This window comes from Amphiura filiformis, chromosome 4, assembly GCF_039555335.1.
Source record: "Amphiura filiformis chromosome 4, Afil_fr2py, whole genome shotgun sequence".
NCBI classification, from domain to species: Eukaryota; Metazoa; Echinodermata; class Ophiuroidea; order Amphilepidida; family Amphiuridae; genus Amphiura; species Amphiura filiformis.
This window is the reverse complement of record NC_092631.1, coordinates 8,984,819-9,000,156: the sequence shown is the minus strand read 5'-3', so window position 1 is coordinate 9,000,156 and position 15,338 is coordinate 8,984,819. Positions and strand designations below refer to the sequence as shown.

At 36.3% G+C, this 15,338-nt stretch overlaps 1 long non-coding RNA gene across 1 annotated transcript in view; it reads left to right on the top strand.

Moving 5' to 3' along the window:
* The window catches only part of LOC140150531 (uncharacterized), a 95,906-nt gene that overhangs the window by 49,391 nt on the left and 31,177 nt on the right, over nt 1-15,338 (top strand). Inside the window, exon 3 of the long non-coding RNA XR_011858807.1 lies at nt 9,300-9,446. This is a non-coding gene — a long non-coding RNA (uncharacterized lncRNA). The remainder of the gene's footprint in view (nt 1-9,299; nt 9,447-15,338) is intronic.

Below are 15,338 nucleotides of genomic sequence, written 5' to 3'. Positions count from 1 at the left end.
TTAGAACAACATCGTTATGCTTTTCTGTTTCAAAACTTGTCTGTTAGCAAAGCCATGAAAGCCGAGGTTATCCTTTGCCCCATTTTTACCCATTTATGAAATCTGGTTGAAAATTATTTTTAGAATGTTTTCATTAATGTCTAGCATACGAATCGTCTCTTTCAATTATTACTATTTATCTCTATCTGGAAGGTAGCGAATTCAAATGCGTTTTATCTACATCTAGTCGTGGCTGTGTGAAATGTTGGTGCTTATGAATCCAAAATCCAACACCACTCTCTGATCACAAATGATGCGAGTAAAATGGTATAACTAATTCCTTTACACCAGATTTTTTTAATACTGCTTTTTGTACAGGTTGTTTTTACCCGCGTGATCAGACCGGGTGATCAGTTCAGATACCCTTTCTCCCATGATCAGATGATACTGAACGCATGTCTAACGGTGCTACTTTGTTATCCACTCCCTCTGACGCGTTGGAAAGTCGCATTTTTATCAATTTTACACTTTATTTTTGATAATATTTGATTGAAATACTATTACCGAATGCTGGGGAATGTATGAACGCGGTTCACTAATAATGTTGAGAGCGTTAAGCGATCATGAGCGTTTGTTTCTAAAGAAGCGATCATGCCCTCACTTATATTAACGAGCTGCTAATTCATTACACTAGATTTAAGTCGGCCGTAATTTCCCTACCAATACTAATATCATGTCACTTTAATTAAAATTAATTGTTACATTACTTCATGTCATTTAAGTGATACATGTCTTTCCATCTTGTAAAAGACCCTGCCTCTTTTTTGTCATTTCTATCAATCATCTGTACGCTGATACCAAAGAGGGTGTCCCAAAAATAAACGATGACATACGTATCTGACTGCCACACGGATGACATGTTTTAGTTATCGTTTTCATTTGAACTCATTTGATGACATGACATAAGTTTGAAGATATGACACCGAATGTAAACTTTGTTGCATGACTAATACTAATTTCATATGCACCATTGCACTTTAAATGATAAAATAAGTAGAGTTATAGCTCATGTATTTGAATCCAATTTATGGTTAATTATGTTTATAAATAGAATAGATATGTATCAGAAAAAACGTCAGTGCATTATGTGCGTTTGTGTGATGCGTAAAAATATTATCTTATTCAATCAAGCAATACGATATCCGATAAAGTCAACGAAAAATCACAATTTGGTATTGCAACAAGATATATGTTTGAATTAATTAAACGATTTCCTTAAAGGAACTTCGGTCTTTTTTTTCGAAATATCGCTTAAAATATAGTAATTACATTATTTTTTTTTTATTATTCCTTCTTTAACCCGGTTTGCTTCTTCAGTAGACAATACAATTAATCCTGTTCTTGATGCCAAGATCTGTTCTGTGCTTAAAAAAACACATTCTTAGTCAATTGGTGTGGTCTAGCTTGTAAGCGAGAAATCTCATGGGTTCCTGTGTGGCGTCTATAAGGCGATAGACGACAGTGGCCTTGTCGTCGCGGGGCACGCTTGTCGAAGCGCGTATGTAGTGCGTATGTAGGCGTAGACCTGGTGCTAACGCGATCGCAATGCTATACTGGTACTCGTAACAAGGTAACTTATTGCTGAGAAAATGTTAGACATGCCTAAACGACACGACAGAAGATATAAAACTAAAATTCCTATCGTTTATTCTCTAAATTGTTGATAACAACACATTCGCTGGACCACCTGTTGTTGTTTTTTTGGACACCCTGTATATTATGGAATTAGGTTTTAGGTAAGAGAGAAACAAAATATGTGGAATCTGTCTTCCTTTACATCTAACACCTGTACACAATAGCAGTGTATTTGCCCTTTGCACGGATAAGCCATCTTGCTACCAAAATGGGGTTCTCTCTGGAAACGCATGAACAAGCGCTTTTCTAACAACACGCCAGATGGCTTTCGCAACACGTACGCGGTAATCAAAGCATGCGTTTGACAGGCGTACGCACACACACAGCACACACTTTGCGGGTAGAGCCTCGTTTTGAGATTACATTGCGATCGGCTAATACAAAAGGTCATCGATATTATGGTAGTCACGGGCTATGGTGTTATGGGGTTTCAATAATTCAAAATAAAATCTGCGAAAAGAATGATCCTGACTGGGATTGCAAAAAGGTTGCAAAGGAGATAATAAGCATGTTTGCACTTGAATTTTTGAAAACTGTGCCATGCCGATATACAGTATGATAACATACATGTAGATTCGAACTTCTGACATTTAACAAGACTGTTCAAAATTAGTGCTATTTTTCGTATCACCTGTGTCTTCTAGACGGCGAGACGGATTACACCAGCAAATAAGTACCGCAATTGCTTAGCTATCTGAACTCTAGAAAAGGTCCTTTTCATCTAAAAGAAAATGCAGCGCCTGAATTTTATTTTGCTAACCGTATACTTGTTTATGGTGACCATTCAAGCGAACTCAGTTTCATCAATTATCCTCCGTTGCTACGTCACGCAATACTCTGATCAGTATATAATACACCAATCAAAACTAGCATAGTTTTTCTCTTTCATCTTTCATGTATCGGATATCCCCATAAAAACCCATTGAAGGACACTGTGTCTTAAAGAAAATATTATCCTCAATCTGTTATGTCCTAACGTACACCAGTGTCTAATTTACCTGCAGTGTGAAAACGTCCAATTTAGTCCAGATTGAACTGTAGTATATAGCTATTATAGCATTATTTAATACGACTGCTTCCAAGAGTCAACAAACATGGAATAAATATAAAAGTGTGTTTACCTAGGAAACGGAATCCTTCAGGCACAGATTTTTCATCTTAAGAAATTATGACGTATTATGACTGCCACTGATATCCGAATATTAAATCCTTATTAATATACTTTATGCGTACTATGTGCAATTTTGCCGATTGATTTATGATACTCATTCATATTTACTTCAGAATTGTTAGCAATCGTTTAATCCATTATTATATAACTTATATTTACGAATACTTTTAGAACTTTTGAGATTATATCGTCACAGGTCTTTCCTAAGACGCTGATGTTCAAATCCAACCTGACCACATATTAAAGCAGTAGAAGCGTCGACTTTCAATGGGCTAATCAATTTGAAATCCACACCACCACCGAGGAAGACAATGGAATTCTAATCAAATTCAACAGTTTAAATAATTCCAATCCAACCACTTTCATCTGTAAAAAGGGAAATACTCAGAATTCGACGTTGAAGATTTAGGAATTCCACAAAATCGTCTCATTTTAGGCAATATGATTTATTAATTCGCCCGGTCTGGGATCATACTTATTGCACAACCCCATTAAAGGTGCAACTGAAATATTGCGGTGGCAGTAAAATCTTTCATGTGAGACCATTCATACACAGAATTATGCGTGCCCCTTAAATTACTGGTCTTTTAGTGGCATATTTTCCCAATTCCCAAAAAAAGGCCACACATAAAAATAACAGATTTGGAAATAGGTACGGTACGGAAAATGATCGTGCGCGAAGTGTCATACTGGGTAAAGCCGAACTGCCATTAGATACCAGATGTAGTCCTACTAATTCATGGCATATTGGATGGTGTAGGGGAAAGTTATCCCGTTTTAGCAAGACTAATCAAATTCAACAGTTTAAATAATTCCAATCCAACCACTTTCATCTGTAAAATGGGAAATACTTAGAATTCGATGTAGAAGATATAGGAATTCCACAAAATCGTCTCATTTTAGGCAATATGATTTATTAATTCGCCCGGTCATACTTATTGCACAACCCCTTATTGCACAACCCCATTAAAGGTGCAACTGAAATATTGCGGTGGCTGTAAAATCTTTCATGTGAGACCATTCATACACAGAATTCTGCGTGCCCCTCAAATTACTGGTCTTTTAGTTGCATATTTCCCAATTCCCCAAAAAGCCACACATAATAAAAATAACAGATTTGGAAATAGGTATGGTACGGGAAATTATCGTGCGCGAAGTGTCATACTGGGTGAAGCCGAACTGCCATTAGATACCAGATGTAGTCCTACTAATTCATGGCATATTGGATGGTGTAGGGGAAAGTTATCCCGTATTAGCAAGACTATCCATGCCTTCAAGGTGAAATAAACCTACTCATGTTACCGTCTGCCAATGGTCTGGCTTGATGTCAGATCTTTTCCAGGGAAAGACGACATTCCAATCTTCCCCTTTAAAGGTATTTTACTCTAGTGAGTTGAAATAAAACAGTATACCTAGGGACCTGGGACACATGACCTCAATTCGCGAGTTATAAAAGGTTGGTGGGTATGGGGGTGACCAGTGAGGACCCCTTAACACCCTCCAGGTGCACAACCAAAAAAATATAGGTAACTTTTTATTTTACGGGGGTCATAAAAGGGGGGCCTCAATTATGGTAATTTTTTGTTCAAACTATATCGACATTGGACTCAAATTAAAGGAAATTTTGTGTAGATTATTGTATATTGCATTCATTTTGTCATCTAACCTTCCTGAAAGAAAATAATTTGAAAAATGTAAACCAGCGTGTGTTTGTAGTTGAAAATCTGTAAAAATTATGGGTTATGTGTATCGAAACAGGTATGTTCTTCACTGAATCATCAATCAGTAATCAATCTATAGCTTTTTATGTCTCTAATAATTGTATGATATATGATAGGAGCACAGTGGCCTAGCGGAATGGGCACTGACTCATAATCGGAAGGTTGCGGGTTCGAGTCCCGGCGACGACGTCGTGTTGTGCCCTTGAGCAAGGCACTTTATCTCGATTACTCCTCTCCACCCAGGTGTTTAAATAGGTACCGGCATTCTTAAATGCTGGGAAGGTAACAGACTCGCTGTAGAGGAGGTGTAGCGATCCCCCTATAGCAATATTAGGCCTACATGGAGGAGTCTGGCCCAATCGCCAATGAAACAGAGATGGGCACTCCGATCACTGTTATACAGGATCGTCTCCTTTACCTTTACCTTTTTAGTATGATATAATACAATAATGGTTGTCTCTTGTCTCAAACTATAAAAACACACAAAAGTTTTCAGAAGACTGAAGTGAAAGTGCCTACCCAATAATCAGAAGACTGAAGTGAAAGTGCCTACCCAATAATCAATCCTCACATTCACTCTCATCGCTGCTACTGCTGTCACTGGAAACTGTTTTGTGTGTCTTGCGCGACTACAGTTTGCAGGCAAACCTCTGCATGCACGTTTAATATAACATGGGTCGGACGTTTGGCACATGAGCAGTTGATGGTGCACTGTAGTACAACCACATGATAGTTTGCTGGCGGTACTATCTGGCCAAGAACTAGCTGTGATGGGTACTGGGACATAGTGGTGTCCTTCCAACTTCCATCCATAGTCTTCTGGTGATGGTATGTCAGGCTTCGGGATACATGCTATCTTAACACATCTATTATGGTTGCTAAGCTGCCCATTTCTGCCAGACTAGAGAAGGATAACTGGTCTTTAGTAGAACTATACACACAGAGCCATCAACAGTGTCCTAACTTGGTCTATCAGGCTTGTAGATACTGTGAAGTCACTCTCTGCGTAATAAGGGATTAACGCGATTCCATCTAACACTACCGTCTTGCTCTTGTCGAGCCACGATTTCTTTCCTTTGAAGAAGGGGTGGCTTGTTACATCTCTACCACAAAGGCTGTGAATAAACGGAAGGACATAGCATCTCTCATCACCAAGGCAATCAACAAGCTTGTGGATCGGCAAGTAACAGTCAGGCTGCGTTCTTATCGAATATGGTGAGGATTTTGTGTTTCAGGGTTCAAATCCAACATAGATTTTAACTGGAATGATGCAGCAGCTGTTAGAGACTTGGTGTAGACCCATTTTGTCTGTGCCGATTCATTCATTGTTATGCCATCAAGACCACTGGACTCTTTAGTATCTGCATTATATGTTTGTCCCAGTAGCATGTCTGGAGAAACAGCATTGTGACTGCCTGCAGATTGCATACCATCTACATCTGTGGGGCTGTAGCTACGGACGCCGGCGTCCATTACTGTTACAGCAACAACTACCAATAAAGTTCCCCTGTACAAATGAGTTATAGATGGTAGGTGCTACAGATTCTAGCTGTTTCATCTCTGACAAGTATTTAGGGAGAGATTGTTGACCATATTTGTAATGACCTGCAGCGGTTAGGTATGGTAGCATATTTGCAGTCTCACTTAGATGACCAAACCAGTTCCTTCTCGTTCATGGCACAGGAACTTCAGAAGAATATCACACATCTCCATAAATGTCATCCAGAGCTTTGCCGTTGGTTTGTCAGAGAGGTAGTCTTGGAATTCTTCCATGTGCTGGCAGAGAATCTCAATCTTGGAGTGAGATTTACTGATTACTTCTAATAGTTCAGCTCTGTGCAGGTTGTACTCGAGCAGTACTATCTGCAAAATCATTGAAATGTCATCAGCCTAATCAACATTGCTCCTTTCAATACACCAATCTTCAAATGCATTGTCGAAGAAGCGCCGCATCGCTTCATTCAAAATTTGCACAGCTTGAAGCATTTGGTAATAGTCAGCTTAATCACCAAACATCTTTCTGGCTGTTCCTTCTTGACACAGCTCACTAGTTTTCAGAATATCTTCACCACCACTGTCTCTCATAACTTTGCAAATCGCTTTAAAGAAGTTAAATACCAGGTGGTATCCTCCAATAAGTAGAATAACCTTTAAAACATATGATCTTGATTCTTGTCTACGATTGCTCTGGCAAGTTCAAATGTTATTAATATTATAGAGTATTAACAATATTTAGGGACATTAACATTAACAATATGAGGGCATTACAGATAAGGTATCTAATTTAATACAGATAAATAGGCTATAGGCCTACAGCTTAATACCATTTTGATAGTAAGTCATTCAGTAACTGTGATGAACTTGCCTGTTTTGATACAAAATACACACAGGTTTACATTTTTCAAATTATCTTCTTTCAGGAAGGTAGTATGACAAAATAAATGTCATATACAATAATCCAAACAAAATTTCCTTTAATTTGAGTCCAATGTCGATATAGTTTGAACAAAATTAACAAACATCGAGGCCCCCTTTTATGACCCCCGTAAAATAAAAAGTTACCTATATTTTTTTTTGGTTGTGCACCTGGAGGGTGTTGAGGGGACCCAACTGGTCACCCCCATACCCAACAACCTTTTATAACTCACGAATTGAGGTACCCCCTAAAAAGAGGGCTCAGGTCCCTAGGTAGTAACCGTGAAAGTTCTTTTAACAACAAACAGATTTCCAATTACACGAGACATCTGCAATACTCATTGCAACCAGATTAATTTTGTAGGCTAATTAACGGATGAGGTACGAGTCCAGTGACCAAGACATCAAATGGATTATTATACACTGCAATCTGGGCCTAGATTAATGCTAGCAAGGGAAAACTTTGAAATATGTAGGTTTAAGTGATGGTATAAAGGTTTATAAGGAAGAAATTGGGTTACGAGTAAGATTTGGATTGGTGTTGGAATTAGTACAATATTAGAAATGTAGATGTTATGAGTAGTGAGTGGGTTTCAGATTAGGATTAAGGGGTGGGGTTTGAATGTTTGGACAGTATGTTTGTGGTACATGAGAGCACATCAGACATATCGAATTGCTTTGTGAATACGAAGAATGTCCTTATGATATCCAATAATTTTGATTTTTGAAATTCGCGATATAATACACATTTTATGGCAAATGATATTTTTGATATTTAACAGTCCTCAAATTAAACTTTCTAAATCTAATGATATGTACTTAAAGTGTATGTAGCTGGGATGAAAAGCCGATGATCAATTGAAAATTTTGACCTTTTGTATTGAAGATATGGATTTTTTCCCAAAACACTAAAAAATAGGTATTTTGGGGAAAAATGTATATCTTCAATATGAAAGGTCAACATTTTTAATTTATCGTCAGCTTTTCATCCCAGCTACATAGATATCAAAAATTTTAAAAATATCAAATTTTAATGATTCGACATAAAATTTGTATTATATCGAGAATTTCAAAAAATCAAATTTATTTGATATCAGGACATTCCTCGTATTCAGAATTCAATTCAATTCGATATGTCTGATCTGCTCACATGTCCCACAAAAATACCATCGTAACGTTCATACCAGAGCCTTTAAGAGTCAAGCGACCTTTACTGTACTTTATGTTTCTGCAAAACAGAATGATATATCTTGTATCTCCCACAATGCGACTGCACAAGACAGAGCCCTTTCTATAAAAATAAAAATGGGTCCATAGAAGTACATTCTCAGTACTTATTTCAGTCCAGATTGAACCGGGCTTTAAATATGACGAGCTGATATCCGAATATCAAATAAACACATGAAAGCTTTGCATATGATACGAGGTAATGCAGCCGACTTGGAATCAAGTCAAAACAACGAAACACCCTAATAATGGTGAATAGGCTATTCCAGTTGAAATCCATACACCCCTATGGAATACACCCCATGTGTCTTCCAAAAGGGGTGTATAGCTTTCAACTGAAATATCCCAATGATAGCAAATGTCAATGGCGTGAGATTTGTTGTTTTGGTAGTACTAATGGAAACTACAGATGTAATAATAAAGTGCAACGCACAATAATATTAAAAATACCGATAATTTGTTTTTAACTTAATTATACACAGTTTTTTTTTCCAGATTATCGCATTTTATCTTGTGTATTGCTTACGGCTACTATCAAAGAGAAATATAAAATCTTTTCTGTCTAAAGTAACTGTCACAAAGTAAGCAATAGCTAGATTCGTCTTTCGTCCGCTACCTTAAGTTAATATAAATTTAGAATGTTAATGTATCACAATTTTACGAAGAGCTCAAAAACAATCTATATTCTACAGCTATAGTGGGTATGACTCTTGTAAAACATTTCTTAAATTTGGCACTTTAAGTAATTCTAAGCTAATTTTAATTATATGTTTTTCCACTTTGAAACGGGAACTGAATGTTTTAAGCAGAAAGAGTTTCACGCCTTTATTTATAGATTACCAAAGCGAATAAAACACTTCTAGCTTTTGCTTCACAGTTAATTTGCAAGTAACATCTAACACAGGCGGTGTGGTTAAAGCGGGGTTTCAATTATACATGTTATATATGTACTTATTTGGTATGATTGTAGTACCAAAATACTTCTAGAGAGATTCAACAAATAATCACAAAACTGTTTTTAATAAATTACTCTTTCTTTTGTAAACATAATACAAACGTTTCCTTTTCTTTTCTTTTTTTTCTTCTTGCAGAATACAAGAGATATAAATCAACTGGATTTAACGCAATTGACACACTTAAAATGTGGAGGGCACGACAGAATTTAAAGAAAATGCTCAAACCAAATCAATCAGGCAGGAGAAGACGACTTGCAGACCAAGAGTAAACTCCCACAGCAGGTTAGTGTGCAGATTAGCGAAAATGAGTTGATTCTTTAAGGGGGTACTACACCGTTGGCCAATTTTATGCCCATTTTGCATTTTTCTCAAAAATTATAGCACATTGGTGACAAGTAAAATATGTATATTATAGGGCAAGGACTACAATTACTGTACTGAAAATTCAGCAACTAAAAGCAAGTAGTTATTGATTTATTGATCAAATATTGGTTTTCCTCATTTTTGACTGTAACTCCACAACTGTTGTCTGTGCTGAAATAAAATTTCCAGTGCAGTAGTTGTAGTCCTTGCCCCTATAATATACATATCTTACTTGTCCCCAATGCGCTATAATTTTGAGAAAAATGCAAAAATAGGCACAAAATTGGCCAGGTGTAGTACCCCTTAATACCGTAGAATTCTATCTACAAAAATATATGTCTCGAATTTTTTTGTTGCTGTTGTTTGACGAAAGAGACAACAGGCAGATTCCTTTAACAAAACCTTTACAATAGATTGGTCTTAAAATAATAAATGTTTGTACAGCCGCCTGTGTCAGTAATATGTTTGCTCAAACTCCAAATAATGTTTTTGTGGAGGGCGTCTGCCTTTTGTCTGTTTCGTTATCAAAAACACTCATTTAGAGACATTATATCCTTGTATATGGAATTATATGGTACCCGAGGTCTGTGCAGCAAAATCACGTATGAAGAGCGAAGTTTTAAAATGTTAGCCCAATGGATGAATAAAATAAGGATATGATAATGGGAGACACGTTCGTCCAGGCCCAAGTTTGAGATTAACTGATACTGATAAACACTAAGATACCCCCAAAAGAATGCCGCCCTCGGATTTGTTTTTCTTTTCAAGATTTAAAAATCACTATATCACTCAAGTAAATTGGCGGGAATATTTTGACTACGGGCGCAAAACTATTTTTAAGAAATGTCGGCATTTTGGTGCACTAAAAGAATACATTATCGCTTCATTGGTGCAACAGGTGTACAGATCATTAAGCCATGCACCAGATACAACTTTCGTAAGCGTAAAGGTCTTATCACTTTTAAGCAAATGGACGTTTTGTGCATAATTTTGACATTTTTTTTACTAAAACGTCGATTTTCAGAGCTTACTTTTGACAACATTGCGATTTTGTTTTTGTTTTTTGTGATAAGATAACTCGAAAAATATGCAAGCTAAAACTATCTGTAAAAAATTACTAATTACTTTGTATGTTGTCACAAAAAGAAATTGAGGTAAAAATTTATTTTTTTTGGCGTTACCATAGGATTCATCGACTCATTTCTGTTCCAAAAGTATATAGTTTACGTACTTTAAAAGGAACCTTAGTTTTCAAAACATTTCAACATTTGAGCCTTCACATGTATTACACAATCTCCTTCTTCTGTTGGAATTGAAATCAATATTAGAATTTTTAATAATATTGAATCCTGCTATCAGAATTCTCAATTAAATCAGTCAATTTTTAACATAATTTTGAAACAACCCTTCCATCAACACGTAGAAGGAAAACTGCAGCCGAGAACATGGATATCGGTGGTAAAGTAATTGCTAGAAAAATTCAAAATCAGTTAGTCCCAAGTGTGTAAAATACCGTTTGCCTATAGATGGTCGGTGTATAACCCCAGAGTAAAGAACCAAGCCGACTATGCGACTTATTACATCACTCACAAAATTAATGCTACTCGCAGGTAATTCTCCGGGTAACTCAAAATACAGCGAAACTCGCCTTCTCTTCTGTTAGGTACAGATACACTCCAAGGTATCATTTTGTTTACAATACCCAAGGTCATTAAATTTAAAATGGGAATTTCCATTAAAAAAAATAAATAAAATAAATAAATAAGAAGGTTAATTACATTTATTCGCGAAGAAGTAGTGCACTCTGACCATGCTGACGACTAGCAGCAAGAAATATGTGAATATACGGTCATCGGTGAATGTAATTTTAAAAGAGCGTAATATTTCTAACCTTTGATGTTCGTCACGAAATTTTCGCACAAGTATGGGAGTGAAATCCCATTTAAATATGCCAAACTTATTCGCAGATAAAACGCTACTACAAGTACATATGAGCTGCGAAACTGACACCTGAAGATAGAGAGTGAGCGTTAAATGAACCGTATTCCTTATGAACGAAATATATTGACGCTTTATAAAGATAATACAGTTTTAGAATATATAAAACCTGAATAAACCTGAGAAACAATGAGTCAAAGTTGGATTCCATTTTATTTGCACACCCTGTATTTTGCTCATGTAGAAGGCAACACAGTGAACCAGATGATGGGTTTTCAATATCATTAGAGAATGCTCATCTCCCATCAATTCATTTGCATTTTGTCTATGCAGATGTAGGAACAGTTGTGGTTTATAGTTCAATTACATGAGATCATGTGCAGTTTCCTTAGTCATTGTCAGTGTCATGTCTTGTGTTAAATGTTGCCATCTTGAGGAGCTAATGTGATGAAGGTAACACGTTATGTGACATTTACGCGACTCGTTCAAGAACATTTCCTGCGTTAGAAACAATGAGACATGTGCTTGACACTACTTGAAAATACTTGAGTACTATCGTAAGTATAGACGAATCCAATTTCACGCATTCCTACACCTCACTGGTAACCATTGAGGGGATCCATCCCACCTGATACGGTATGTGAAATAATGCCGGGAATTTTGAATTGCATTCCATCACCCGTGTTACACGTAGACAAAAGAATGCTGAAAGTTTACAACCCAATACATTATAAGATCGATTTTTAGCGCCATTTACCCTCCAAATTTGGGCTGTCACAATACCAGTTTGGTGGAGATGGACTCCAGTAATGGCCAATGATCGTTGGCTAATTGGATTCGTCTATACTATAGGAAGACCAATTCGTTTGATATTATATTTGGGGTGGGGTTTGAAACATCTACGCTACGCTACTTTGGAATTTTGCTTAGAGTTAGCGATGATTATAGTACGTAGGATAATAGTAAGATTGTCCTAGCTCCCTGGCTTATATCATGACATGGAAAGCAAGCCCATGTTTTGAAGTCAGTTAACAAGAACTCCTTTGCCCAGTTGTAATTGAATCTTTCTTGCACTATGTTATTACTTTTTAAACCCATAGAGGTTGATTTTTCTGTAGACGAAAATAAACTACATAGATTTGTTAGAGCATTGAAAAATAGTTTTCAAATTACACCTTACGATTAAATTTGTCAGAAGGAATAAAAAGTTGACATGTATTTGCCCTATCAATGGATGCGCATGTAAGTCTGCCACCTTCTTAAAGGGTACCGCGCTTAATGTGAAGACAAGTACATCTCCAACGACGCGTTCTTATAGTCTAATAAAAAGAGAACCACGTTTGGTCACGGCTTCTCGACCGAATTGCAGAACCGCGGAAACCCTATTATTGGCATTTCAAGCTGTAAAAAGGAGACATCTGATGATTTCCTTGGTTAGATTTCATGAGACGGCGCTTAAGGGTCAAAAGCTTGATTGATAGTTTGGTAATATTAAAAAAGTAGTTGATTTATATCGGATTACCTTAAGATTCTGTTCTGTTTGCAGAAAGTTATTGATTTCTGTAGTTGTAGCATTGAGTGTCGAGCAGTGGATGGAAGAAGCAATGTTTACGAATAGACATGTGACTTGATTTCAAATATACAATAAGAGGATGACTGTATAGGAGATGCTTGAGATAAGGCCACATTGAATGACCAATGTGACAGTATTGAAGTATGTTACGGATGCTCAGTACGGTGGGGGTGTATATCAGAATAGGACAGGAAAATACATGAGTTAAGAGTTGTGGCTGCAGTTTAACAATATACGTGTGATATAAATAAAGTCTGCTTGTGATATCTACCTTCCTAAATCTCTGCCAGATTCCACAATAATAAAACACAATTAAAACCATCCCATCAATGCTGTCAATGTGGATTACGTCAGTCAATATGAAACAAACGGACTATTTCGTGTTAACCTAATAAATCCCAATTTTACACGCGTCATTGCAATAATTCCACCTTAAATAAAAGCAACGCAGTGTTTTGCAAACAAACCAACGTAATTTGTTAGTTTATTTTCGCAAAGAGTCAGTAAGTTGTTCATTAGGTTATCATGATAAGATGCAGTCAAGTTTGGCTAATCGATAGGAGTTCGACTATGGTGCGAGAGGTTGCTGTTCGAATCCTGGTGGTAGTTTAGTTAGCTTGAAAACCCCCGGGACTTACCGCTAATTGTCTCGTTGTAAGCCATACGAAACTCGAGGAGCTGATCCTGGCTGCGAAGTTCATTTGTGGAAATCTGAGTTGTTATTGAATGATTTATGGAATGATTTTGAGTGCTACAATCAGTAAAGTGTGCTGAGGCTTGTGGATCAACGTGTAGGGGTTATGCCTGTGGGTTGCGCCATATAAATCACTACGCTTTTCTTTTACTAAAGTATGCGCCTCAAGTATTATTGTATTGCTTCACCTTTCGTCGAAGAATCGCTTTTCTATTATATCATTTCTTTTAAAAGACCACTCACAATGACCTATATATCCGTAATCGTTTTTAGGTATGACTGTACAATTATGCGCATATTTAAAAGATCACAATAATAAATTTGGTAAATTGACATTTCGAAACACCTTTTCTGGGAGAATTCAACATGTATTATTATTTTATGTTCACTGAGCAATGTAGATTACCATCACCTGTGTACCCAATGCTTTTGATTACAAATACAGATTGAAAGTTCTTTCATGCACTTTTTTCTCTTGCATTATTAATGGTCTACAATTAATGAAATGCGATAGTTTGTCTTGCCTCAACTGTTTGCGTGAAACAAATTCTTACTCTCTCTTTTAAATAATTTAGATTGATCAAAAGCAATGAAGGAACTCATGAAATAAAAATCAGTTCCACGAATTACAATTGGGTATGTTGAGAGTTAATATCGCAAGTATTCGCCCACAAGGCACAAGGAATTAATTTATTGTTTTCCAATAAGAATAACGGAGCCAGAAATTACAAATTTATGTGTATTACTTTGTTTGCTGTAAATTGTAATTGTTGTTTTCTAGAATACAACAAGACTCATTAACAGTAATTATTTAACAACAAGCCAAGTACACACCGTATTTATTACCGATCTCTTACTAAATAAAAGTAACTAAGAACATTACGTGTCAGTATTTTCCCCAAAAGTGTTTACAAGCATTTTAAATTAATTAGAGATGCTCCTTCATTACAATAGATTGGAGCATACGTAGGGCACGAGTGGGCTCATACAAGGTATCCAATAAAAAGGTTGCATAAGGCATATTTAGCGTTAGAACAATAAAACAATGTCATTTTTTCAGATGATATTTATTCATCTTTAGTATTGTCTGCTAGGTGTCAACTCCGTATGTTAAAAGCAACTTAACTTGTGAGCGCGAGATGACAGGGGTGTCCAGAGTGACTAATTATCAAAATATCACACAACGAAAGTTGAGCACTAGCATACCTTTGTTTTCACATTTTGTTCTTTCTTCTTTTATTTTTTTTCCTTATCGCACAAAAGAAATATTGACAAAATTAAATATTGCACATCTGAAAATAAATCAGAAAATAAGTCAATTTCGCGTTAAAGATAGACAAAAATGCAACACCAATGTTTTTGCTTGTTAAGGAGTCTAAACACCCTCCCGAACAACATATCCAAAAAGGACAAAAAGGACATAGGGGAAAAATGGAAATTTGCATATATTAAAAATGGCCGCTAATGCATGGCTCAAATTTCAAAATTGGGCGAATATGAATAAAAACCATCTAATTGTATTCATCTCATTATTAGGATTCAGAAAAGTATAGTTTGACCTATCTCCGATGTACAGTTCTTGAGTTATAGGCATAAAGGTCAAATG